The following is a 25,642-nucleotide window of genomic DNA, read 5'->3' as shown; positions in this document are numbered from 1 at the left end:
AGACACTGAGAAATAATGTAGGCAGTTTAACAGTCTGGAATGTATTGTCTGTGAACAGAAGACAAAAGGTCATGTTTACTAAGTTATTATGAAGTTTTTTTTTTTTTATGATTTATTCTACCAGGCAAATTAGGCAAGAATTTAAGGGACATTAAATTTTGAGGTGGTCCAACTTCTCTCTCAAGTTAAAGCCTCCACGATTGTCAATCATTTTTCCTGTGCTTAGACATGATCACTGACCTTTTGTTGAGGAAGCTGACTCAGCAGTTTAAGTTATAAACGGATCATATATAAAAATTATATTGGCTGATAGATTTAGGATGAGTCAAGGTAACTGGAAGTGTCAACAATTAAATAGTGACAAATTATTATATACAAGACACTCCTTAGGATATTACCAGGGACTGGGAAAGGAACTGACTTAAGACTTTACTATGAAAGACACACTTTACATTGTTTTCCAACACCACCAACCCCATCACCCCACTTCTGTTAGAAGGCAGAATCATGTGAATTAGACCATGGACTTCACAATCACAAAGATCAGAATTTCAGAGACGCCTGTGTGATCTACCGACTATCCATCTTTGGGCAAGTTATTCAACTTTATTAAAATTTTACTCTTCTCATCTATAAAATGGAGGAAATTGTAAGTTAAATGAGGTATTTTGTGTAAGGTTAGTACTACAGAACTAGATGTAATGAGTTATTATTATTGTTATAATCATCTTCATTATCAAAAGTCTGGGGTTCAAACAGGTAAAGGAAACAGTAGAAAATTAAGATGCATTACATATCAGAGGAAAAATTAAAATTTGTCCAACTCACTCTAAATCTATATTTTATCATTATATTATGCCACTTAAATTATTACATTCTGATTTTTCTGAATCTCTGTTTCACTATCCATAAAATGGGATAGTAAGTTTTACGTTATATGTTGTGCTGAGGACTATGGTAAGCCACTTAAATGAGAGTGTTCAATGTAACTATTCAGTAAGAATAGCTGTTAGGTCAGGATAAATGACCTGGTGTAATGCAGGGTGCGATACAGTGCAGATTCACCTTTAACCTTGTACATTTGGATTTAATTTCTACAAGTGTCAAGAGTTTCACCTATAAAACATAGCTAGAGGCAAAGATCCTGAGAATAACAATAGAATAAAGCTGTCTACCCCACACTTGGTTAGTGCTTAGGGAATCAAGACATTTTTAACGATGTCAAGAATATGAAAGAACATTTGTCATGTTTAAAAAAATGAAATTGCTTCAGTACAAAGGTAGATTGTATTATTACTCTACATTTCAGTTATCTTTGTTGAACAAAACAAAGTAGTAATTCCCCTTTTTTCAAAAAAAATTTATGAGACATGTATTTTCATTAGTTTAATACTTAGAGTCAGAAGCAGCAGAGTTCTGCTTCAACATTATAATATGTCACCAAGACAAGATAAAATTTTATATGCATATAACTCAAAACACCTTTAGTAAAATAAAAGATAAAGAAAAGACTATTTGTAATAGAAACAGTAGTAAATTGTCATTTTTTGATGATCTGTAACTCAAATGAATCTGAGTAAGTGAATTCCAAGTCATAGAGTTCAAGCGATTACACCACGTGGGTGACAGTAAGCTATTTTTACTTTCTCTGTGGAATGCTTCACACAGCAGCAGACTTTTTGTTTTTAAATCCCAAGAACCCTGTGTCTAGATATAAAGGTCATTGCTAACTCTTTTCAAAAGGCAACCTGAATTTCTTGCTTTGCTAAGGGCTTTTTAAATTATTTTTATTGAGTTGTAAACTCCATCAGGTCAGGGACCAGTATTTATTTACCAGTATGCTTGTCAGTGGCACAAGTTCAACCTAGGCTTGGAACTTTGCGTTTAAAAGCATTCACTCTAGACTTTTCACAATTCACTGTCAAGCCCAGAGATCCCAGCTCTTAATCAACAACAGAATATATGTACTTTAGAATTTTGCTTGGGAAGATCAACTCAATGTGCTTATCAAGAGTTTACCATAAAGAAAAGACATGCATGGAGAATTACTGGAGGACTGTATGAGCCATCCATTAGACATAACCAAGGTAATTTAAATTTATTTTCATTAAATCAAAATATTAGACCACCTAGTAATAATAATAACAACAGTGAAGGTCAGTTTTGTAGAAACGGAATCTGAGAAGGAGATTACTTGAATGTAATTTATTGATGAGTTGTTCCCAGGAGAAGGAATTAAGAAAGGCAGGAAACAGTAAGGCGGAAAAATCAGCTAAGCAAAGATGTGGTTCCTGCCAGAGATTAGTTTAAAACTAATCCTACTTGTGACTCTGGAACACAAATTTAACTGCAGAATTGGTGAGTACTGCAGTGGAAGGTAAAAATATTCAGCCTTTTGGATATTGGCTGCTAACTGAGGTAGGTGAGGTGCCCTAAGGGCAAGGAGACAATTCCCTAGATAAGGGAAATTCTCTGGAGAAGGAGTAGCTGCTGGATAGGCATATTAAGCAGGTTAAGGAGATCTGGGTTCGGCACCAATAGCATCCAGTAAACTTGTATAACACTTAGTATGTACCAGCAAGTGTGCTCTATGTATATTAATTTATGTAATCCTTACAAGGATAGGTAACTCAGTTTTATGATGAGCAAACTAAGATACAGAAATCAAAATTTGACTAAGAATTCTTATTAAACATCAATTTTTATTTGAATAAAAAAAGAAAACATGATTAATAGGGGTTTCAAGTACTTATTAGGTTGAACTATATATGATATGGGATCTAATTTCGCAAATTAAAACCTTGATGCTTCATAGTAACAAAGCAGTACTTAAATTCCATTTACCAGACAAAAGCAGGTTTCTAGATATTCTTATTGAGTCACAACCTAATTAAACTGTCAGAGAGCCACACCAGTCTTCACTATGTAACATGGTAGGAATATATCTTGCTGGCACAGAAACCTGCTGTAAAATAGCAGCAGAGTGTGCCTAAAATGCAGATGTCCATAGGGGTAAAAGCAATATTACTGCATGACTACAAACATGGATCTCCTCTAACATTGAGATTTATAGAATTTTCCAAATATTTAATCTCCCAAAAGTCCCGTATTTTATAATTTTTATATTAACCAGTATTTTCTAGAATCAAGAGGAGTCCACAAGATGGCAGTGCTTGATGAGTAGATAGCATTAATCCTGGGTAATATTCCAAAGGGAGAAAAATGGAAACCTTGATTAAAAAAAAAAAAAAAAGTTTTCTCATTTTTCTGTGCTATTCAGTAAAATATGATCTTCTATCCAAAAGGTATTTGTCATTTTCACACAAGTAAAATAATTAAATTTTAATTAAGTTCTATGTATTGAAAGGAAAAGAAAATTCATAAGGTAAGTATTCAAAACACTCAATATTTTTTACTGATGGTGAATTTTTAAGATATCTTTACGTCTTTTAATTTAATGTTATGCAAGTTTTATGGTGCAAATTTGAAGACTTATTGCAGCATAAATATTAACGGAAACAAATATGAGTTTTATGATTTATCCCCCTTCTAGTAAGTAACTCACAGAGGGCAAAACCCTGTAGAGTTGTGATTTGCCTAAATTTTGCATGTTAAATGTGGAAATTTGGTTGCTTTTAAGTTACATTTATCATATAGGTGCAGTAGAGAATCTTCAGGTAAGATAAACTATTGTAACAAGATTCTCTCCCACTCAAATTCTTACACTCAATGTAATTTTTCATAAATGTTCTTTGTGCTTTTATGGCTTAACTAATACTCATTAATCCTTCATGCAAATATTTAATGAAGATAATTTATTTGTCACATTTTCATGCACTGTATAGAAATAGTGGATATTGTCTATTTATCAAAAGACACTGAAATGGTTTATTTTCCGCTTTGGAGGTTTGTCCCTATGGCTCACCTGTTTCATAAAAAAAAAAATCCTAATCATAAAATACATATTTATCTCTGTTGAGGTATAATCACTGTAATAAATCTTCAAACTTCCATTTGTATGAATTCATGTAGCATGAAACTTTTGGCTAGACATTTTTTAGTTGATTTCTTTGAAAAAATAGAAATGTTGGTATGATTTATACTAACAATATAAATGGTACAAGAACAATTTGAAATGTTTGCTCTTTATAATTTTATAAGGGATTTCCTGCAAAAATCAGGTGGTTTTGAGTTTCATAATTACATTTATATATATTTACATTTATAATTACCTTAGCCTCCATGTAGTTAATCTCTTCAAATTAATCTGCCTGTGAACTAGATGTTATGATAAAGTCCAATTTGAATAATAGGGTTTTTTGAAAAATTCAAAAACACATTTTAAAATAAGAATATGCCCAATCACTTCTCAGCCTTTTGGCTAAGATCAAGTGTAAAATAGGAATATGTATTTTAAAATTAATATCATTAAAATAATTAATTGTGATAATTATTGTGAGCCCAATATTCATGTTAGATACAAGTGTTAGATATTCAGGCACGCATATCCTTTGGGCATAAAAGATTAGAATGGGGAAAATATGTTGGTTATCCCTGATTTAATTACTTTCCCATATTTCCCCTTTTCTGTTTTACTTATTTGCCCAGAAGTTTTCAGTTTTGTAAACTGGCTTTTCTTTGTCAGTGCCCTACCATCTTAAAGTTTAACAATTCTAATTCCTGGATACAGAAGGGATTTATTTCTTAAAAACTCAACTTGTTCAGACTTCTTTGTTTAGTATGGATTACTTAGATATTTTCCACAAGTGTGGGTTTTATTATTATTTTTTCCTTGTAAATCTATTTCTAGTTGGTTGGTTAATTAACTCTGGCGATAAACTCAGTGATATTTTCCAAAATCATAAGACTAGTAGGAACTATAATAGCTGAAATAAAAAACACTATATAATTTCAACAAACAGCTGAACCCATAGGGGAAGATCCTGTGGCTGGAGATTGTTGCAGCCACCAATGCCTGGCCAGGTGACTGAGTGGAACAATCACCATCAGAATGTAGGGCAAAGACCAAATTAAAAATCTTTCCCTCATGCATGGCACAGACCATCATGAAGTCTCGATTAAAAGGAGTACAGACAGGTTGAAACCTCCTGAAGAAAATGTCTGATGCCTTAGCTCTTTGTTTTCAACAGATCCTAAAGAAGATAATAGGGACTAAAGTGCTGATGGGTGAAGTAATGAAGAAGCTTCCTTTTCTTTTGCTGACACCAAGTTCATAACAGGGGATGTCAACACCACAGTTATCCAAAATGTAAATAAATCCTATGTGAAGATTCTAGCTAAGAAAGATAATGTATCAGGTGTTATTTTGCCAGTATTTGAACATTACTGTGAAGGAACTGACAGTTATAAACCAGCTGGTTTAGCGAGAGGTGGGGAACAATTGGCTAAATTAAAGAGAAATTATGTCAAAGCAGTGGAATTACTGATAGAAATATTTTCCCTTCAAACTTCCTTTGTTACTTTGGATGAAGCTATTAAGATAACCAACAAATGTGTAAATGATATTTCATATACCATTGTCCCTGGAATTGAACATACTTGTGCTTATATCATTAGAAAACTGGATGAGAGAGAGCCAGAAGAGTTCTATTGGTTAAAGAAAATAAAGAAGGAAAAGATTCTCCAGGAAAATTGGAAAAGGACTTGGAGCAATAGAGGGCAGCTGGAGAGGTGATGGAGCCTGTTAATCTTTTGACTGAAGAGAAGAATGAAGATCTTCTGCTGGAATAATTTTTCCTGGTCTGGTTCTAACATAAGCCCTAACATGGCACCATTTTAATTCACAATGTGTAGGTTTGGTATATGTAGCCATTTAGTTTTTGGTCCAAGAATTTCAGTGGTGGTAAAATTTCCCTGGGTATTAGTCATAGGACTACCATTGCAAAATCATCTTCAGCAACCATTTATCAGGATGACATTTGTAGACACTTCCCAGGACCTTGCAGAATTTATTCTGCAGAAGTGGTACCCTACTCCATCTTCATCTGTTACAAGTAATCTGCTTACAAAGCATATTTGGAAATTCTTAGGAAACAGCAGTGGTCTCAGGCCAAATGTCCCTGCAGCAGCATTTTTCCTACCTGCTCAAACACCTTGGCACTGTCATCTGAGACTGTTGCACCATCCTTGTGTTACCATGGTACTTCTCTTAAGTTTTATGAAACCTTCACTATTTTTTCTTGTAAGACAGATTTTTGTTCTATCTATAATGGGACTTCTGCCAATTTTAATGTGACAATATATAAACAGTAAAATGAGTTAAAAATGGGGAAAAAAAGTATAACTTCCTTGCAACCCAAGACAGTTAAAAAATTTAGTTTTAGAAATAGGAAAACTATACATCTGGAGGAATTACTTCAAATTCCAAGAATAAAAACCAGTTGTTTTGTGGAAACTGCTGATTTAGGAATTTACTGTTAAAAGTAAAACTAAGTGATTTATGAGGTTCACCTGAAGAAACTTGCGACTGCACACAAACTGCTTAAATGGAACTCAAGAAATATCTTCAATAAAGTATGAGAAAACCTAATCCAACAATACATTTAAAAAATCATTCACCACGTTCAAGTGGGACTTATTCCTGAGTTGCAAGTTTAGCTCAATATTCACAAATCCATCAATGTGATACACCACATTAATCAAGAAAGTACAAGAACCATATGATCCTCTCAATCAATAGAGCAGAAAAAGCATTTGGTAAAGTACAACATCCACTCATGATAAAAACCTTCAACAAAGTAGGTTTAAGAGGGAACATTTCTCAATAAAATGAAGGTCACTTATGAAAAACCAACAGCTAATATCATGCTCAATGGAGAAAAACTGAAAGCTTTTCCTCTGTGGTCAGGAAAAAGACAGGAATGTCCACTCTCACCACTGTTATTTAGCATAGTACTGGAAGTCCTAGCTACAATATTCAGACAACAAAAAGTACAGAAATCTGTTGCATTATAGTACAGCAATAATGAAGCAGCAGAAAGAGAAATCAAAGAATCACTCCTAGTTATAATTGCACCCACAGCCATAAGATACTTAGGATTAAACCTAACCAAAGAGATGAAAGACCTGTACTTTGAAAACTGTAAAACACTGATTAAAAAAATTGAAAAGGACACAAAAAATGGAAAACATCCCACACTCATGGATTGGGGGAACAAATATTGTTAAAATGTGTATGCATCCAAAGAAGTCTATATATTTAAAGCAATCCTCATCAAAATATCAACAGTATTTTTCATACAGATAGAACAATCCTAAAATTTGTATGGAACCACAGAAGATCCTGAATAGCCAAAGCAATTTTGACAAAGAAAAGCAAAGCTAGAGGAATCACAATTATAGACTTCAAGTTATATTGCAAAGCTATGGTGAGCAAAACATTATGGCACTGGCACAAAAATAGACACATGGGTCTATAGAACAGAATAGAAAACACAGAAATAGACCCACAACTTTATGGTAAAGTAATCTCTGAAAAAGCAGGAAAGAATATCCAATGGGAAAGAGACAGTCTTTTAAAAAATGGCACTGGGAAAACTGGACAGCAACATACAAAAGAATGAAACTGGACCACTCTTACACCATATGCAAAAATAAATTCTAAATGAATTAAAGATCTAAATGTGAGGCAGGAAACAATTAAAATTCTAGAGAAGAACACAGACAGTAATTTCTCCGACATTGACTATAGCAACATTTTTCTAGTTATGTCTCCAGAGGCAAGGAAAATGAAACCAAAAAATAAACTATTGGGATTCCATCAAGATAAAGGGCTTCTGCACAGTGAAGGAAACAGTCAACAAAAAACTAAAAGACATCCTATGGAATGGAGAAGATATTTGCAAATGATGTATCTGTTGAAAGGTTAGTACCCAAAATATATAAAGAACTTATAAAATTCAACAGCCCAAAACAAATAATCCAATTAAAAATGGGCAGAAGACATGAACAGGCATTTTTTTCAAAGACATACATTTGGCTTAGGGACACAGGAAAAGATGCTCAACATTCTTCATTATCAGGGAAAAAGAAAAGCAACATTTGTCAGAATGGTTAGAATCAAAAATACAAGAAACAATAGGTGCTGGTGAAAGTGTGGAGAAAACAGAATGGTCTTGTACTGTTGCTGGGAATGCAAAATGCCGCAAGCATTGTGGAAAACAGTACTGAGATTTCTCAAGAAGTTAAAAATAGAACTACTCTATGACCCCACAATTGAACTACTATGTATTTACCCAAAGAATATGAAACCACTAATTCAAAGGAATATATGTACCCCAATGTTTATAGCAGCATTATCTACAACAGCCAAATTATGGAAACAACCCATATAGCATCCATTTACTGATGACTGGATAAAATAGAAATGGTGTGTGTGTGTGTGTGTGTGTGTGTGTGTGTGTACACACGCATGCATAATGGGATATTACTCAGCCATTAAAAAGAATGAAATCTTGCCATTTGCAAAAACATGGATGGAGCTAGAGGGTATAATTCTAAGTGAAATAAGTCAGTCAGAGAAAGACAAATATCATCTGATTTCACTCATATATAGAATTTAAAAACTAAAACAAATGAGCAAAAGGAAAAAAGAGAAATCAAGAAACAGACTTTAAAATACATAGAACAAAGTGATGGTTATGGAGTGGGGAATGGGTAAAATAGGTGATGGGAATTAAAGAGTGCACTCGTTCTTATGAGCACAAGTGTTGTATGGAAGTGTTGAATCACTATACTTTACACCTGGAACTAATATTACACTGTATGTTAACTGGAATTTAAATTAAAAAAAAAACAACAACAACAAAAAAAAAAAAATACCAAGATACATCAAGTAGAAAATGGGTAGAGAGAGGAGGAATGATTTTTTTTTTTAAATTCAAGTACTCAATTCTTATTTTTAAAGAAGGAAAAGTTTATAATATAAGTAGTACTAACACTGATCATAGCAGAATAAATGAGATATGTTAGTAAGTACCAAGCTTCTTGTTTTAACTGGGACCTCTGTGAGCCATGTGAGACTCAATTCAGTGAGCACATGTAAGGTAATGTGGCACCATAGAAAAGTCATGGACTTCATACCATGCAAAAATGTGTTTGAATATTTTCACCATCACCTAAACAGCTGTGTGGTATTTGTTAATTACCTGACTTCTTCAGCTCTGTTTATTCATCTATAAAATAATTATAATACTTAGTTTAGAAAATTGGAGGAAGTTCATAAAAAGTGCTAAGATAATTTTAGTAATATAGAAGTATTCATAAGTGCTTATTTTTACATAAAATGTAATATATATATATGTGTGTGTGTGTAAGTGTGTTATTTTATGTTTACTTTCTTTGCAGAATAAATCTGGCAGTCACTCTAAAAATCTTATAAAATACTTAATCTTACTTAAAAATATATTTCTGCAAAAAAAAATGGTTTGACTTTGCATACCAATGATATACCCATATACTATTCTTGTTCCAATTTATCATGCAAGATATAATTGCACCCACAGCCATAAGATATTAGGATTAAACCTAACAAAGAGATGAAAGACCTGTACTTTGAAAACTGTAAAACACTGATTAAAAAAATTGAAAAGGACACAAAAAATGGAAAACATTCATGGATTGGGGGGGACAAATATTGTTAAAATGTGTATGCATCCAAGATGTAGAATTAAAATATGTAGAATTAAAATATCTATTTATTTTATACCCTATGTTGTTCTGTAATATTCCCATCTCACACTAAACTGGAGTTTAAGAGTATTTTTACTCTATTTATGTCATATGCCTACCAATAGATTTTTAAATAACTCTCTTGAATGACAGTACAGACAAAAAGTTGATATCCAGGATCTATAATGAACTCCTCAAACTCAACACACACAAAAAAGACAATCATATCAAAAAAAATGGGCAGGAGATATAGACAGACACTTCTCCAATAAAGACATACAAATGGCTATCAGACACATGAAAAAATATTCATACTCACTAGCCATCAGGAAGATTCAAATTAAAACCACATTGAGATATCACCTTACACCAGTTAGAATGGCCAAAATTAGCAAGACAGGAAACAACATGTGTTGGAGGGGATGTGGAGAAAGGGGAACCCTCTTCCACTGTTGGTGGGAATGCAAGTTGGTGCAGCCTCTTTGGAGAACAGTGTGGAGATTCCTCAAGAAATTAAAAATTAGAACTTCCCTATGACCCTGTAATTGCACTCCTGGGTATTTACCCCAAAGATACAGATGTCGTGAAAAGAAGGGCCATCTGTACCCCAATGTTTAGAGCAGCAATGGCCATGGTCGCCAAACTATGGAAAGAACCAAGATGCCCTTCAATGGACAAATGGATGAGGAAGATGTGGTCCATATACACTATGGAGTATGATGCCTCCATCAGAAAGGATGAATACCCACACTTTTGTAGCAACATGGACGGGACTGGAAGAGATTATGCTGAGTGAAATCAGTCAAGCAGAGAGAGTCAATTATCATATGGTTTCACTTATTTGAGGAGCAAAACAAATAGCATGGAGGACATGGGGAGTTAGAGAGGAAGAAGGGAGTTGGGGGAAATTGGAAGGGGAGGTGAAACCATGAGAGACTATGGACTCTGAAAAACAATCTGAGGGGTTTTGAAGGGGCAGGGGGTGGGGGGGTCGGGGTACCAGGTGGTGGGTATTATAGAGGGCAGGGATTGGATGAAGCACTGGGTGTGGTGCAAAAATAATGAATACTGTTATGCTGAAAATAAAAAATAAATTAAAAAAAAGACTTTCACGATATTTCAAATCTATTAGTCTGTTCTACTACTATACCTCAACCCATCTGTTCCTTAACCATCCAATATTGTCTGTAACTTTTTACAATCATCAAAGTTTCATCTTACGGTGATTGTTAAATTGATATGTCTCTTATAATGTTATTTCCCTAGACTAGAATTTTATTCTCAATTTCCTTCGGCCTAGTTACATCCTAGACACAGCCAAGTGCAGGTATCATTTTCTTGAAGAAGACTTCAGGAGTCATTTTAATTTACAATTAACTCTCCTTTTCTGGAATTCTATAGACATATCACTAACTTGTGTCTTGATTTACTTTGAACAGTGAAATTTGCACTATTTTGCCCAGCAAGATTATTAGTTGTTCCCCCTTTCACTTGCAGAAATGTTCCAGTTTGATTATAAAATAAATTATATGGTCTCCCTACTCTTTAATTATAATCCACAAAACACATTCCTCCTCCTGTATCAGTGCTGGCTAAATTCTCTCATTGTTTTTCTGTTCTTGTGTATATATCATCTTCTCTGCCAGATTATATAATCATCTAAAGTGGGGCTATGTCATATGCTTACTGTACAAACATGGCATCCATTTAAGAAATACAATTATTTAAATTAATTTATATTTAGAAACTTTAAGAAGTATGTCATATTTCCATTAAATATCATTGGGGATATCTGAAATTGCCCCAAAGTGTTATCTCGTACCATTGGTCTAGTAATCTAAAATAGTTTCCAACTCACTACAGTGCCTAGCAAGTAGTTTATAAATCTCTTTCTGATGATGAATGCAGTGTTTTGTTAATTCATCACTAGTGATATCAGATGTTTTCTTATATTATTTCTTTAACCTTTGGTAATAGAGTTTTATAAATTCTATAAGGCCCTTCATGAATTTGCCCTTGCTATCTCTTCAACCTTAGCACCATCTTTCCTTTCTTCAATCCATCCTAGCCACACTGGCCTTGATGTCAATTTTCAACTTAACATATGAGAGCTGTTTTTACTTTAGTCTGAAACATTCTTCTCCCAGATACTTGTGTACTCACTAGTTCTTTCATGTCTCTGTCCAAATGACTCCCTTTGGCAGTCATCCCTGACCAGCTTACTAAACCAGCTCTATCAAATAATTTATCTTTGCCTTTCTTTCTGTGTCACTCCATCTCCATCTCTATATTTTATTTGTTGTCTCTGCACCACAATGTGAGTTTTCGTTGGACAGGAACCTTACCTACTTTGTTCACCACCATACCGTTCAGTATTGTGAAAAGTGACTGGCACACAATTAATTAATTGTTGAGTGAATAGAGAATGAATGCATTAGTGAAAATGTTTCCTACTCTGTATCATAACATAAATCTTTTGGAAATTAAGATATTGAGTACAGTTTTGACCTTCATAAAGTAATAAATAAAATAAGTGATTTATGAGGACGTTTTCTCAGAAGCCTTGGGAATATATGTATTTTATAATAGATAAGTGATAGATAGATAATAGATGGATAGATAGAAGATAGATAATGTGATAAGGACATGAAACCACAAATATTAATATTCTAGTCAGTTGGCTGGATTTTATAGTGCCAATTCATTCGGTATAAAGTAAATAGAATTTAAAGAAGTAACAATATAAATATTAGTTGTTTTTGCAAATGTTGGAAGTGGGAGAGGAAATGAAAGAAACAATTTAAATGATGAATTAGAAGAACCTATAAGAACAGTTCTATTTCTTATGTTTATTTTACTGGAAACTATTGATTCAAAGTTTGTGGTGAATGCTTGCTAATAAAAACCATGTCATCCTTGTTTTTTTATTAGTTCTTTTGCTGTCAGACCACCATTTTGGGATTTTGCATCTTTATACACTTTCTGTCTTATTACTTTTAACTTAGCCTGAACTTTTATTTTATTTTATTTTTTTAAGATTTTATTTATTTATTTGACAGAGAGATATCACGAGTAGGCAGAGAGGCAGGCAGAGAGAGAGAGAGGAGGAAGCAGGCTCCTGCTGAGCAGAGAGCCTGATGCGGGACTCGATCCCAGGACCCCGAGATCATGACCTGAGCCGAAGGCAGCGGCCCAACCCACTGAGCCACCCAGGTGCCCCTGAACTTTTATTTTAATTAAAAAGAAATGCTGTTGAAATGAATACTTAATCTACCTGGGGAAAAGAGCACATACTTTTCAGTGGTGGATCTTTACTATAGAATGGCAACAATACATTGATTTCATTAACTCTCTGATGAAATCCTCAGATAAGATTAACACAGTTTTAAAACACAGCATGATAGCTTGCATGGGCAAGTACTCTCCAACACCAATATTTCCACCAATGATTGTATCAGGGAAAAAAAGAAAGTGTGTTGGCATCATTGTAATACTATGCCTAAATAAATACTATATGATTAGATGATGTAATAGTATTTTTTATGAGAACACTAGGGTGCTGGCCTATATGGGGCCATTCCAATTTTAATAACTTTGAAAATCCCATACTCTTCTTTGTTCATCTCCTATAACTTTCCTTTCCTTTTTTTCTATTAAATAGTAGTTCATTAATTTATTCAGTATCTTTATTTCTGAGAGTACTCTCCAGTAATACTAATATTTTAAGGATCTAAAAACTAAACTGTATATATTGTATAAACTTATCACTTATATAAAATATCTTAATGCAATAAGCTTCCTATGATCTAGATCAAGGTTTCTGAATTTCAGCACTACTGACATTTATGGCCAGATAATTGTGGAAGATAGTACTGTACATTGTAGGATGTTTACCAGCAGCATCCCTGGCCTCTACCTTCTACCCACTACGTGCTAATGCATTTTATAACCTCTCCCTGATCCTATACCAGTTATAATGATCAAAAATATCTTTAGATATTATCGATACCATGGGGATGGAAGTCATTCCTGTTTGCGCACCACTGACCTAGATTAATCTAATAGTGATATACCCTGATTAACTAACTTTGAGGTATTTGGTGATTACTGTATGTCTTTTTATTTCATTTCATAAAAGATAGATAGATGATGATAGATAGATAGAGATGATAGATAGGTGATAGGTAAATAGATGATAGGTGAAAACTAGCTGCCTTAATTTCAGTTTTCATTTTGTTTTTAAAGGCAGAGTACAATACCTCCTTCATGATTTTAGTTCTATAAGGTACATATATAGAATACGTATTCAGTAAGTTTTGCTGAATTGAATTAGAATTAGTACCCAATCATATCATAGTACAAAACCATAAGGAACATTATTTACTTTTGATTTAATGAATCAAATACATCTTAATATTTTGATAATGAATGAGTCAAAATATTTTCCGAAAACTGTCAAAATAAAAAATATGTCAAATACTGGGTTGAATATATATCAACACAAAGACACAATATGGACATTATCAGATTATCTCTTCAGATTAAAGTATAATTTTTCTCTTTTTTTTTTTTTTTTTTTTTTAGGTTTTAATTTTTTTAAAAACATATATTTTTTAAGGTGGTCTGTGAAGACACACTTTCACCAAATCACATACCCTCCCCAATGTCACATGAGTTTGTTTTTTATAGTCCCCGTTATGTTTGATTTTTATAGCATAATTAATCTTGCAAACATACAGACCTATATGTGTAATATGTGAAATACAAAATAATGCATTTAATTTTACTTCTTTACTCAATCATTTAAAGTCTCCCTGATTTTTAAAATAATGAAATATGTATTTTCCTGAGTTTATTTAAATGTATTAAAAATTAAATCCATATAAGTTAATTCAAAGTAATGAGAACAAAATGCAAATTTATTGTAGACATAGGAGGAGAAAAAATTTTAATAATTAAAGTACATGAGATCTGAGCTAAGTAGAGGATAAAGAAATCAGTTTCTTATATTATAAAGATTTTGGTTTCTTAAATTAGAGAAATTTCCAGATTATTAAATTATTGTTTTAAGGCATTTGTTAGCATGACTTACAAGTTTCTATATTTTTTTATAGTTTCTTAGACTATAGAAGTTATTGTAGAACCACTGAATGGTTGATAAATCAGTTCATAATAGTGTACTCTGGGAAAAGCTACGCAAACATTAGAGTTTACCAAAAGTGATCAATCATAAGAACTAATAATCTAGAATGAGTCAAATAATGTATATTTTAATCCAGATACAAAGCAAGTAATTTCTTTCAGTTAGAATTCTAGTTTTTAATTTTTTAAACGTTGCCTTCACCACTTATTCTCTGTGTAACCTTAAACAAGGTAATGAATGTTCCTCAGTCTTTGTTGTCCTGTTTAAAGATGGAGATATGCTGTCTTTCATATTATATAAAGATTAAACAGAAGTGACTTCAGTGAAGTACATGTCTTGATGTTTGATGCCTAGAAAACATTCACTAAATGAAAATATGTGAAATTATGTTATTAATTTAGAATATTTCTAGCTAAAGAAGATTTTTGATTCAGGACCAGTCTATATATGAGTATATAAATTTCAAAGTTATCACAACTCAATTGGCATTAAATTAATAACCATTTTCTTTTGTCTGACTTGACTTAAAATAATTCAGGGCTACTACTATCTTCTTTCACTTCCCATCATATGCCTTGATTCCCAAAGGAGATATGAAATCTGATTGCTCCAAAGAATGAAATTTTCTTATACATGTCATATCATGTTGTAGTACCTTTAAATATAATAAACACTCACTATGTGCCAGGTATTTTGCTAACCATTCTCTATTATTTTGTAATAATATTAGTGGTCATTTCAATTTTATAGAATTAAAACTAAGGATTGATACAATTACATAGGTATTTTTCTGTACCAGACAGAAAGAAGGGACACGAGTATAGTTGCAACCAGAATCTCAGGGAATAAATTACAAATATGAACACTTCCTTGATACAGGAAGTGTATGGCCTATGTAACTGCAGATTTAGAAACTCTTAAACATTAGCACAGAAACTATATTAGCATGAATTTACACTGCCTTCTCCACAAAATCATTCAAAATCTGGGTTCTTTATTCTTTCATTGGATCTCATTCTTAGAAAAAAGAGACAATATTTACTTTAAAAACTTTAGAATCCACTTGCATGATATAAATATTATCCCAAAACACAGAAGGCAGGGTGCTACAACATCTTTAATAGGTTTTGGGGGAATTTTCATTGTCTTTATTAAACACAAGGGAAGATACAAAATATAATGATGTTTATTTTTAATGTAGGCTAAAACCTACAGTTCTTTGCTGCATGGTTCAATTTCTAGATTAAAGACTTTCTACTAGTAAAACTTTCAAACTGAAGTGTTTTGTAACATTTAGGAGTATCAGTTTCCATGGGAAAATCAGTGCTGCTACTGCAGTATTTTCCCATTTTCCTGACCTGTTTAGCAAGCCTTAGGCTGCAGCCACACATAGGCTCAGAAAGAGCTCATATCCTGAGGGAGAAGCAAAGTTCTTAAGTATATATATATATATATATACACATACATATATATATCTCATACGTAGTTATATATATCTCCCATAGTTTTCCCTTATCTTTTTTCCCCTTCTTTCTCTTGTGTCCAATATAGAACTAGAGAAATGGCACCCAGAATGATCCTTGTTGACATAACCTGGACCGCAGCCCAGGAACACACATCCCTGAAGCACAGTTCTGTCACTGCTGGCCATTCTTGCCTGCATCAGTACTGTGTTAATTGGGCGAGGTCAGCCAGTTCTCTCTCTCTCTCCAGATTTTCATTTTCCCTGAGGGGAAGAACGGTTCCAATGAATGATCTGCCATGTCTAAGGGCACTCATTTTCAATGCTTGTTAGCCTAATGCCTCTTTGCAAAATATAAGAACAGCACAAGAAAAAGCATTTATATCACTAACCTCCAGACGGGCTTTGCAGAGCAATCTTGGCTCTGCAGCACCTAAGAGCTGACGTGTCTTCTCCCCATCAAACTTGGGCATATTTTAATGAGATTCACATGTCTTATTATATTTTTATGGGTCTTAAGGAATTATGCTTAACAAGACGTTAAAAAAATTAAAAAGTCTATCCTAAATACACAAACTTTAGAAAAGCATAGAATAGCTAATGAATCTTTTTTCCTTTTTCCCCTTGGTATTTTCATCTGCAAATAAAACTAATATGACAACTTTTTTATGTGTATTGTATTAACTTGATTAATCTATGCATGAGCTTAGTCCTGTGCCTCTCATAGAAGCATTCTATGCATGCTTTCTATTGTTTGAATACATATTGTTTGAATACATTTCTATGACATTTCAATGCTCTGTGCTATGTTTAAGGAGAAACCCACATTTAAGACAATGGGATTCCATTCTCTCCAAAGCTGTTTAATTTATTTATATGGTGAGACAAAGATGACAGTGATGCTTTCGGTTTAACTTTATTTTACTTTCTTAGGCACATCTGGCTGCTTGATCCCCAGAGACTATTATCCTTCATGTGCCTTGACCCTGGCAGGGATGCCAACAGATCAGCAGGCTAGAGAGATAGAAGACTATGATATTTGATATTGTTTGGGCTTTTTAATAAGGTTCACATATAACTCTTTGTGGGAGAGTCTGGATTTCTTCTCATGAAGTCCAAAAATGCTACTTGCAGCTTAACACTTAACAGCAGGCAGTGTCCTTTTGAAGAAAGGCAAAGAAAAAGGCGAAGCCACTCAGAGGATTAATTGGATAATGCTGCCCTACTTCCTATGACTCTCTGAAAAATAGAAAAAAAAAACAGGCAAACTATATATAGTTTTAGAACTTCACTAACTGAAATATCTGAAAGAAAACTCAACCGGATATTTGCTTAGGTAACATGCTAGTTTCATTTTTAGTGAATCAGCCAATGGGCAGACAGATGTTCATTTCTGCATCCCCTGCTCTTTGTCATCCTTGGTAAAGATTTTTTTTTTTTTCACTTCTAAACGTCTTCAGCAGGAGGTAAAAATAATGACTGTGCCTTCTGAACATTGAAGAGAGGCTGGAGCTGTGAAGTTGGAGCCCTTCTACTTTGCAAAGTATTATCCTTGAAATAGATTTGATAGAGGAATGGAAATCTTTATTCTTGTTGGAAGGACAAAATGAACCTAGAGAAGGTCAGTCAGAACACATGTGAGGGAAAGGCAGTGAATGCCATTTCCAAAAGTAAAAGAGAACTGGATTCCAGTAAGATAGGATGAAAGAGGAACCAGAGAATACAACTGTTCTTCCTGCTCCACACACAGCCGCCTCTACATAGGACTAACAAGGTCTAACAATTTGGAGTTCAGAGGTTTGGCAAAGGGTAATATTAAACAAAGAACAAATGAACTAAGAACAGGGCTTCACAACTAGTGCAGAGATGACCATATGAGGCTAATTTATATTGTTGCATTCTTTTTGGAAGGCATTTTGATAATACTTATCAAGGCCATGACTGCTGATTCTTTCACAAGGAAATGCCATGTCTAGGAATTTAGTATAAAGGAATAATTTAGAATGTACACAAATATCTATTAATGTCATTGCACAACTATTTACAACAATAAATCTCTTAAATATCAAACATCAAGGTCAAGGTTAAATAAATAATATTATTTTGGGGGAATTCTATGCAGTCATTAAAATAACATTGAAGACTAAATAATTTTGCATGCAATGATTCCAATATATTTCATACTGAAAAAAATCTAACCCCTAATGTCACAAGGCATGTATTGCATCTAATGAATTAACTTTTCTATTCATTTAGAATATTATTACCTATGCACCATCCTTGAAAGAAATGAGAAAACAGAGCTTAATCTGTTTATAGAATTCTTATTGAAAAAGGCTAGCTCCAACACACTTGTTTCCAGATCATATTTTTATAGAATCCAAAAAATATCATGTTGTTATTGATTTATTAATCTCCTGTATGTTAAGATAAATATGAATTGGGGATGTACTTTCTCCTTTCCTTTTAACCTTTTGTAACATAAATGTTTCTGTTTTCAAGAATTAATAACATATATATATATATATATATATATACACACACACACATACTTGTGTATATATATAATACATTATATACATATCACTATGGATTATTGGCCATTTTGTTTAAAAAATGTTGATATTTTAATATTTCTTCTATTTCTTTGAAAGGATTGGAAGTAGGGATAAAAGTGGCAATAATAATTTAGAAAATGTTTATATAAATTATATAATGTTTATATAAATTATAAAATGTTTATATAAATTATAACAATAATTTCTTGATAGTTTGTATCATATGTGTATGGTCTTCCGATATATATTGGAATTTTTACCAATTGTCAGTTGGTATTTAAGTTGAAACATATGCCAACTAATATGCGTAGTTGGTTAAACTAAAATAATTCTGTATAGAGGACTGCATAGATACAGCAAAACTATTTGGGTTAAGACAAAGATTTGTCACATAAAATAAAGAAAAAGAGAGTTCCAGTTTAAGATGGTGACATAGGAAAACTCTGAGCTCACTTCCTCCATGGAATACATCACATTACATTTCTTTTTTTTTTTTAATTTATTTTAGGCATAACAGTATTCATTATTTTTTTTCCACACCCAGTGCTCCATGCAATCTGTGCCCTCTATAATACCCAACACCTGGTACCCCAACCTCCCACCTACCCGCCAATTCAAACCCCTCAGATTGTTTTTCAGAGTCCATAGTCTCTCATGGTTCACCTCCCCTTCCAATTTCCCCCAACTCCCTTCTCTTCTCTAACTCCCCATGTCCTCCATGCTATTTGTTATGCTCCTCAAATAAGTGAAACCATATGATAATTGACTCTCTCTGCTTGACTGATTTTACTCAGCATAATCTCTTCCAGTCCCGTCCATGTTGCTACAAAAGTTGGGTATTCATCCTTTCTGATGGAGGCATCATACTCCATAGTGTATATGGACCACATCTTCCTCATCCATTTGTCCATTGAAGGGCATCTTGGTTCTTTCCATAGTTTGGCGACCATGGCCATTGCTGCTCTAAACATTGGGGTACAGATGGCCCTTCTTTTCACGACATCTGTATCTTTGGGGTAAATACCCAGGAGTGCAATTGCAGGGTCATAGGGAAGTTCTAGTTTTAATTTCTTGAGGAATCTCCACACTGTTCTCCAAAGAGGCTGCACCAACTTGCATTCCCACCAACAGTGGAAGAGGGTTCCCCTTTCTCCACATCCCCTCCAACACATGTTGTTTCCTGTCTTGCTAATTTTGGCCATTCTAACTGGTGTAAGGTGATATCTCAATGTGGTTTTAATTTGAATCTCCCTGATGGCTAGTGATTATGAACATTTTTTCATGTGTCTGATAGCCACACATTTCATTTCGTAATGGAGCAGTTCCTCCTGAAGAAGAACTGAGGGCTGACTGAACAGATACTAAACAACCAAAGACAGAAAGAATGGTGAGAGAGGCAGAGACAGTTACAAAGGTAACCCTCACCTCCAGTGCTGCAAACCAGAGATAGTACTGAGGGAGTGGTAATAGATCCTTCTGTCCTTGAGCATAGAAAATAACCCTGCAGTTTAAAAGAGTAGCATATGAAAGAAACAGCACAAGCATTCTGCCAATGGGCAAGAAGGTGCAGGAATGCTCCCCAGGTGAGAGGGGCTGGAAAACAGCATGGTTTTCATTCCCAGTTCACCTTAGAAGCAGAGCAGAGTCCAGATACCATGCCAGGCAGTTCTGGTCTTGGTGAGTCTGCAACTTCAGCAAGTTGCCATACTGGGGCACAGAAAAACGCTATGGTTTATAGAGGCTGGAGAACCACAGAATTCTTTCTTCTGCTCCACCTCAATCACCCAGACTGCAACAGATTCTGGCTTTCATAGGGGCAGGTTCAGACTTCATAACAAGCAGGTCTGTTTCTCACAGAGAAGTTGTGACCTCAGCAATCTCAGGGTCCTGAAGCTGACAGCCCTGGTCACACTGGCGCACAGATGAAAAGCTGTTCTTTAAAAGGGCCAAGGAACTGCAGAAGTCCTCCCTTCCCTTCCATCTTAAAAGCCCAGATTGGAGCAGAGTCTGGTTTGGACTCCATAACTGGAGGTCCCAGTGCCATGACAGATAGCCCCTATGACATAACTGATGGGTCTGTTTATCACATGGAGCTTATGACTTCAGAGAGGCCAGGGTCCACAAGCCTACACTAGGCACCCTGTGGTGCTGGGGTATAGAAAACCAGCCAGCATTTTGTGTTTGTTTGGTTTTTTTTTACTTTTTAATTTTGTTTTATTTTTTAAAAAATTCTTCTTATTTTTATTTCTTTTTTAGATTTTATTCTTTTCTTTCTTGCTTTCTTCTTTTCTTTTTTTTTCTTTTTTCTTCCTTCTTTTAATTTATTCTTTTCCTTTATTATCATTTTCTTTTAAAAAAAATTCTTTTTATAAAACGGTACATCTTAAAAAATAATTAGCACATAGAGCCACAGCTCTAACCAGCCAGCAAAAGTCACTAAGCACACAGAATCTGCATAGGTGTCACCATACACAAGACCACTCCGTCTTTAGGAGAAGTAGCCATTTTGCCTTACAAACACAGAAAGTTGAGCAAAATGGAGAGACAGAGGAATATGTTCCAAAAGAAATAACAAGAAAAAAAAAAAAAAACACACACACACAGTGAAAGAATTAAATGAAAGAGAGATAAGCAATATATATGATAAATAATTTAAGTTCATGAACATAAGATACTCATTGGGATGGAGGAAAGAATGGAAGAACTGAGAGAGATATTTAATAGAGATAGAAAGTGAAGAATATCATCCTGAAATAAAAACACACTAGAGGGAATCAACAGTAAATTAGAGGATGCAGAAGAATGTATCAGTGATCTGAAAGACAGTCTAATAGAAAGCGAAAAAGCTAAACAGCAAAAAGAAAAAATAATTTAATAATTGAAGAGAAAATAAGATATGTCTTGGACAACATCAAGTGAATGAACCTTTGCATTACAGAGTGTCCCAGAAGAAGAAGAAAGAAAAAGGTGTAGAAAATGTATTTGAAGAAATAATAACTGAAAACTTTCCTAACCTAGTGAGCTTAATAAACATCCAAGTCCAATAGCAGAGTGTTCCAAACAAGATGAACCAATAGCACAGCACATAACAATATGTCAACGGTTAAAAAAAAAAAATAAAGAATCCAAAAACAGCGAGAGAGAAACAAAAAGTTATCTATAAGGAAAACCTATGAAACTATCAGCTGATTCTTATGAAGAAAATTTGCCAGCAGAAGAAACTTTCTTCTGATATTATAAAAATGACATGATATATTCAAAGTGCTGGGGAAAAAACAAAACTTCAATCAAGAATATTCTACCTGGAAGGGTTATCATTCAAATTTGAAGGAGACAGAGTGTTTTCCAGACAAACAAACAAAAAAAAAAAAAATAAAAGATTTTATCACCACTAAACCAGACTTACAGGAAATGTTAAAGGGCTTTTTAAGGAAAAAATAAATGGCCATTAATTAGACATAGGAAAACTATGAACAAAAAGATATAAAATATGACAACATAAAACATACATAAACACGTTGAGGTCTTTTATCCATTTTGAGTTTATCTTTGTGTACAGTGTAAGAGAATGGTCAAGTTTCATTCTTCTACATATAGCTGGCCAGTTTTCCCAGCGCCATTTAGAGAAGAGACTGTCTTTTTTCCACCGTATATTTTTTCCTGTTTTGTCGAAGATTAATTGACTATAGTGTTGAGGGTCCACATTTGGGCTCTCTACTCTGTTCCACTGGTGTATGTGTCTGTTTTTATGACAGTACCATGCTGTATTGGTGATCACAGCTTTGTAATAAAGCTTGAAATCAGGTAATGTGATGCTCCCAGTTCTATTTTTGTTTTTCAACATTTCCTTAGTGATTTGGGGTCTCTTCTGATTCCATACAAATTTTTGGATTATTTGCTCTAGCTCTTTGAAGAATACTGGTGGAATCTTGATCGGAATGGCATTAAAAGTATAGATTGCTCTAGGCAGTATAGACATTTTAACAATGTTTATTCTTCCAATCCAAGAGCATGAAGTGGTCTTCCATCTTTTTGTGTCTTCTTCAATTTTTTTCATGAGTGTTCTGTAGTTCCTCGAGTACAGATCCTTTACCTCTTTGGTTAGGTTATTCCCAGGTATCTTATAATTTTTGGTGCTATAGTAAATGGAATCAATTATCTAATTTCCCTTTCTGTATTTTCATTGTTAGTGTATAAGAAAGCCACTGATTTCTGTACATTGCATGAGACAAAAATCCTTCAGAATCCTAGAGGAGAACATAGGCAGTAATCTCTTCGATATCATCCACAGCAACTTCTTTCAAGATGTCTCCAAAGGCAAAAGAAACAAAAGCAAAAATAAACTTTTGGGTCTTCATCAAAATCAAAAGCTTCTGCACAGCAAAGGAAACAGTCAACAAAACAAAGAGGCAACCCATGGAATGGGAGAAGATATTTGCAAATCACAGTACAGACAAAAGGTTGATATCCAGGATCTATAATGAACTCCTCAAACTCAACACACACAAAACAGACAATCATATAAAAAATGGGCAGAAGATATGAACAGACACTTCTCCAATGAAGACATACAAATGGCTACCAGACACATGAAAAAATGTTCATAATCACTAGCAATCAGGGAGATTCAAATTAAAACCACATTGAGATATCACCTTACACCAGTTAGAATGGCCAAAATTAGCAAGACAGGAAACAACATGTGTTGGAGGGGATGTGGAGAAAGGGGAACCCTCTTCCACTGTTGGTGGGAATGCAAGTTGGTGCAGCCTCTTTGGAAAACAATGTGGAGATTCCTCAAGAAATTAAATATAGAGCTTATCTATGACCCTGCAATTGCACTCCTGGGTATTTACCCCAAAGATACAGATGTCGTGAAAAGAAGGGCCATCTGTACCCCAATGTTTAGAGCAGCAATGGCCATGGTCGCCAAACTATGGAAAGAACCAAGATGCCCTTCAATGGACAAATGGATGAGGAAGATGTGGTCCATATACACTATGGAGTATGATGCCTCCATCAGAAAGGATGAATACCCAACTTTTGTAGCAACATGGACGGGACTGGAAGAGATTATGCTGAGTAAAATCAGTCAAGCAGAGAGAGTCAATTATCATATGGTTTCACTTATTTGAGGAGCATAACAAATAGCATGGAGGACATGGGGAGTTAGAGAAGAGAAGGGAGTTGGGGGAAATTGGAAGGGGAGGTGAACCATGAGAGACTATGGACTCTGAAAAACAATCTGAGGGGTTTGAATTGGCGGGTAGGTGGGAGGTTGGGGTACCAGGTGTTGGGTATTATAGAGGGCACAGATTGCATGGACCACTGGGTGTGGTGAAAAAATAATGAATACTGTTATGCTGAAAATAAATAAAAAATAAATAAATAAGAAAAGAAACATACATAAACAAACATAAACATAAAATATAAAACATATATAAAACATCATAAAACAAGCAAACATGCATTGTGGAGAAGGGAGTAAAAAGGGAAGAGAAAGAAAAATAAGAAGAAAGTTTTTTATTTTTTTTCTTTTAACCTAAATGACCATTAAATTAATATGGACTGCTATTTACTTAGCATGTTATCTATGTACCTCATGGTAACCACAAACTCACAACCTGTAATAGATACACAAAAAATAAAGAGAGAAAAAGCCAAACAAAACACTAATATACTCACCAATCACAGAAAGAGAGCAAAAAAAGAAGAAAGGAACAAAGAAGAATTGCAAAAACAACCAGAAGATTTTTTAAAATGGCAGTAAGTATATACCCATCAATAATTATTTTAAATGTAATTGGCCTAAATGTTCCAATCCAAAGACAAAGACTGGTGGAATGGATTAAGAAAACCCAAGGCCGTTCTATATGCTGCCTACAAGAGATTCACCTCAGACCTAAAATACAAACTGAAAGTGAAGGGATAGAAAAATATTCACTATACAAATAGAAATTTTTTTTAAAATGGTGTAGCGATACTTAATGTCAGACAAAATAGACTTTAAAACAGACTATAACAAGAGACAAAAAAGGGCATTGTATAATGATAAAGGGATCAATCCAATAAGAGGACATAGCGATTGTAAGTATCTACACACTTAATACTGGAGCACCTAAGTACATAAAGCAACTAGTAATAGACATAAAGAGAAAAATTGATGGTAGTACAATAAAATAGTAGGGATTTTAACATTTGAATTATAACAATGGATAGATCATCCAGATGGAAAATCAAGGAAACAATGTCTTTGCTTGACACATTGGACCAGATGAACGTAACAGATATATACAGAATACACTACCCAAAAACTACAGAATACACATTCTTTTCACATATACATGGAACATTCTACAGAATAGATCACATATTAGGCCACAAATCAAGCCTCAGTATATATGAGAAGATTGAAATCATATCATGCATTCTTTCCAACCAAAATAGTATTATGAAACTATAAATAGATCACAAGAAAAAAACAGAAAAAGAAAGTACAAATACGTGGAGATTAAGTAAGATAATACTAAACAGCCAATGGGTTAATGAAGTAATCAAATAAGAAAATTCAAAAAATATACGGAGAAAAATGAAAATGAAAACACAGTGGTCCAATATCTCCGGGACACAACAAAAACAGTTTATAAGAGGGAAGTGTATAGCAATACAGGCCTACCACAAGAAACAATAAAAAATAACCTTATGCTTAAAGGAACTAGAAAAATAAGAACTACCAAAGCCCAAGGTAAGAAGAAAGGAAATAATAAAAATCAGAACAAAAATAAATTG

General features: G+C 33.9%; 1 protein-coding gene and 1 pseudogene across 2 annotated transcripts in view; one reads left to right on the top strand and one right to left on the bottom strand.

Moving 5' to 3' along the window:
• CNTN5 (contactin 5) overlaps nt 1-25,642 on the bottom strand; it is a 1,359,165-nt gene that overhangs the window by 391,617 nt on the left and 941,906 nt on the right. The window lies entirely within an intron of this gene.
• Nucleotides 2,283-5,751, top strand: LOC106006000 (annotated as a pseudogene).

Source organism: Mustela putorius, unplaced genomic scaffold (genome assembly GCF_011764305.1).
Source record: "Mustela putorius furo isolate JIRA1106 unplaced genomic scaffold, ASM1176430v1.1 tig00000460_pilon_pilon_pilon, whole genome shotgun sequence".
NCBI lineage: Eukaryota > Metazoa > Chordata > Mammalia > Carnivora > Mustelidae > Mustela > Mustela putorius.
This window is presented reverse-complemented; position numbering and strand designations above follow the sequence as displayed.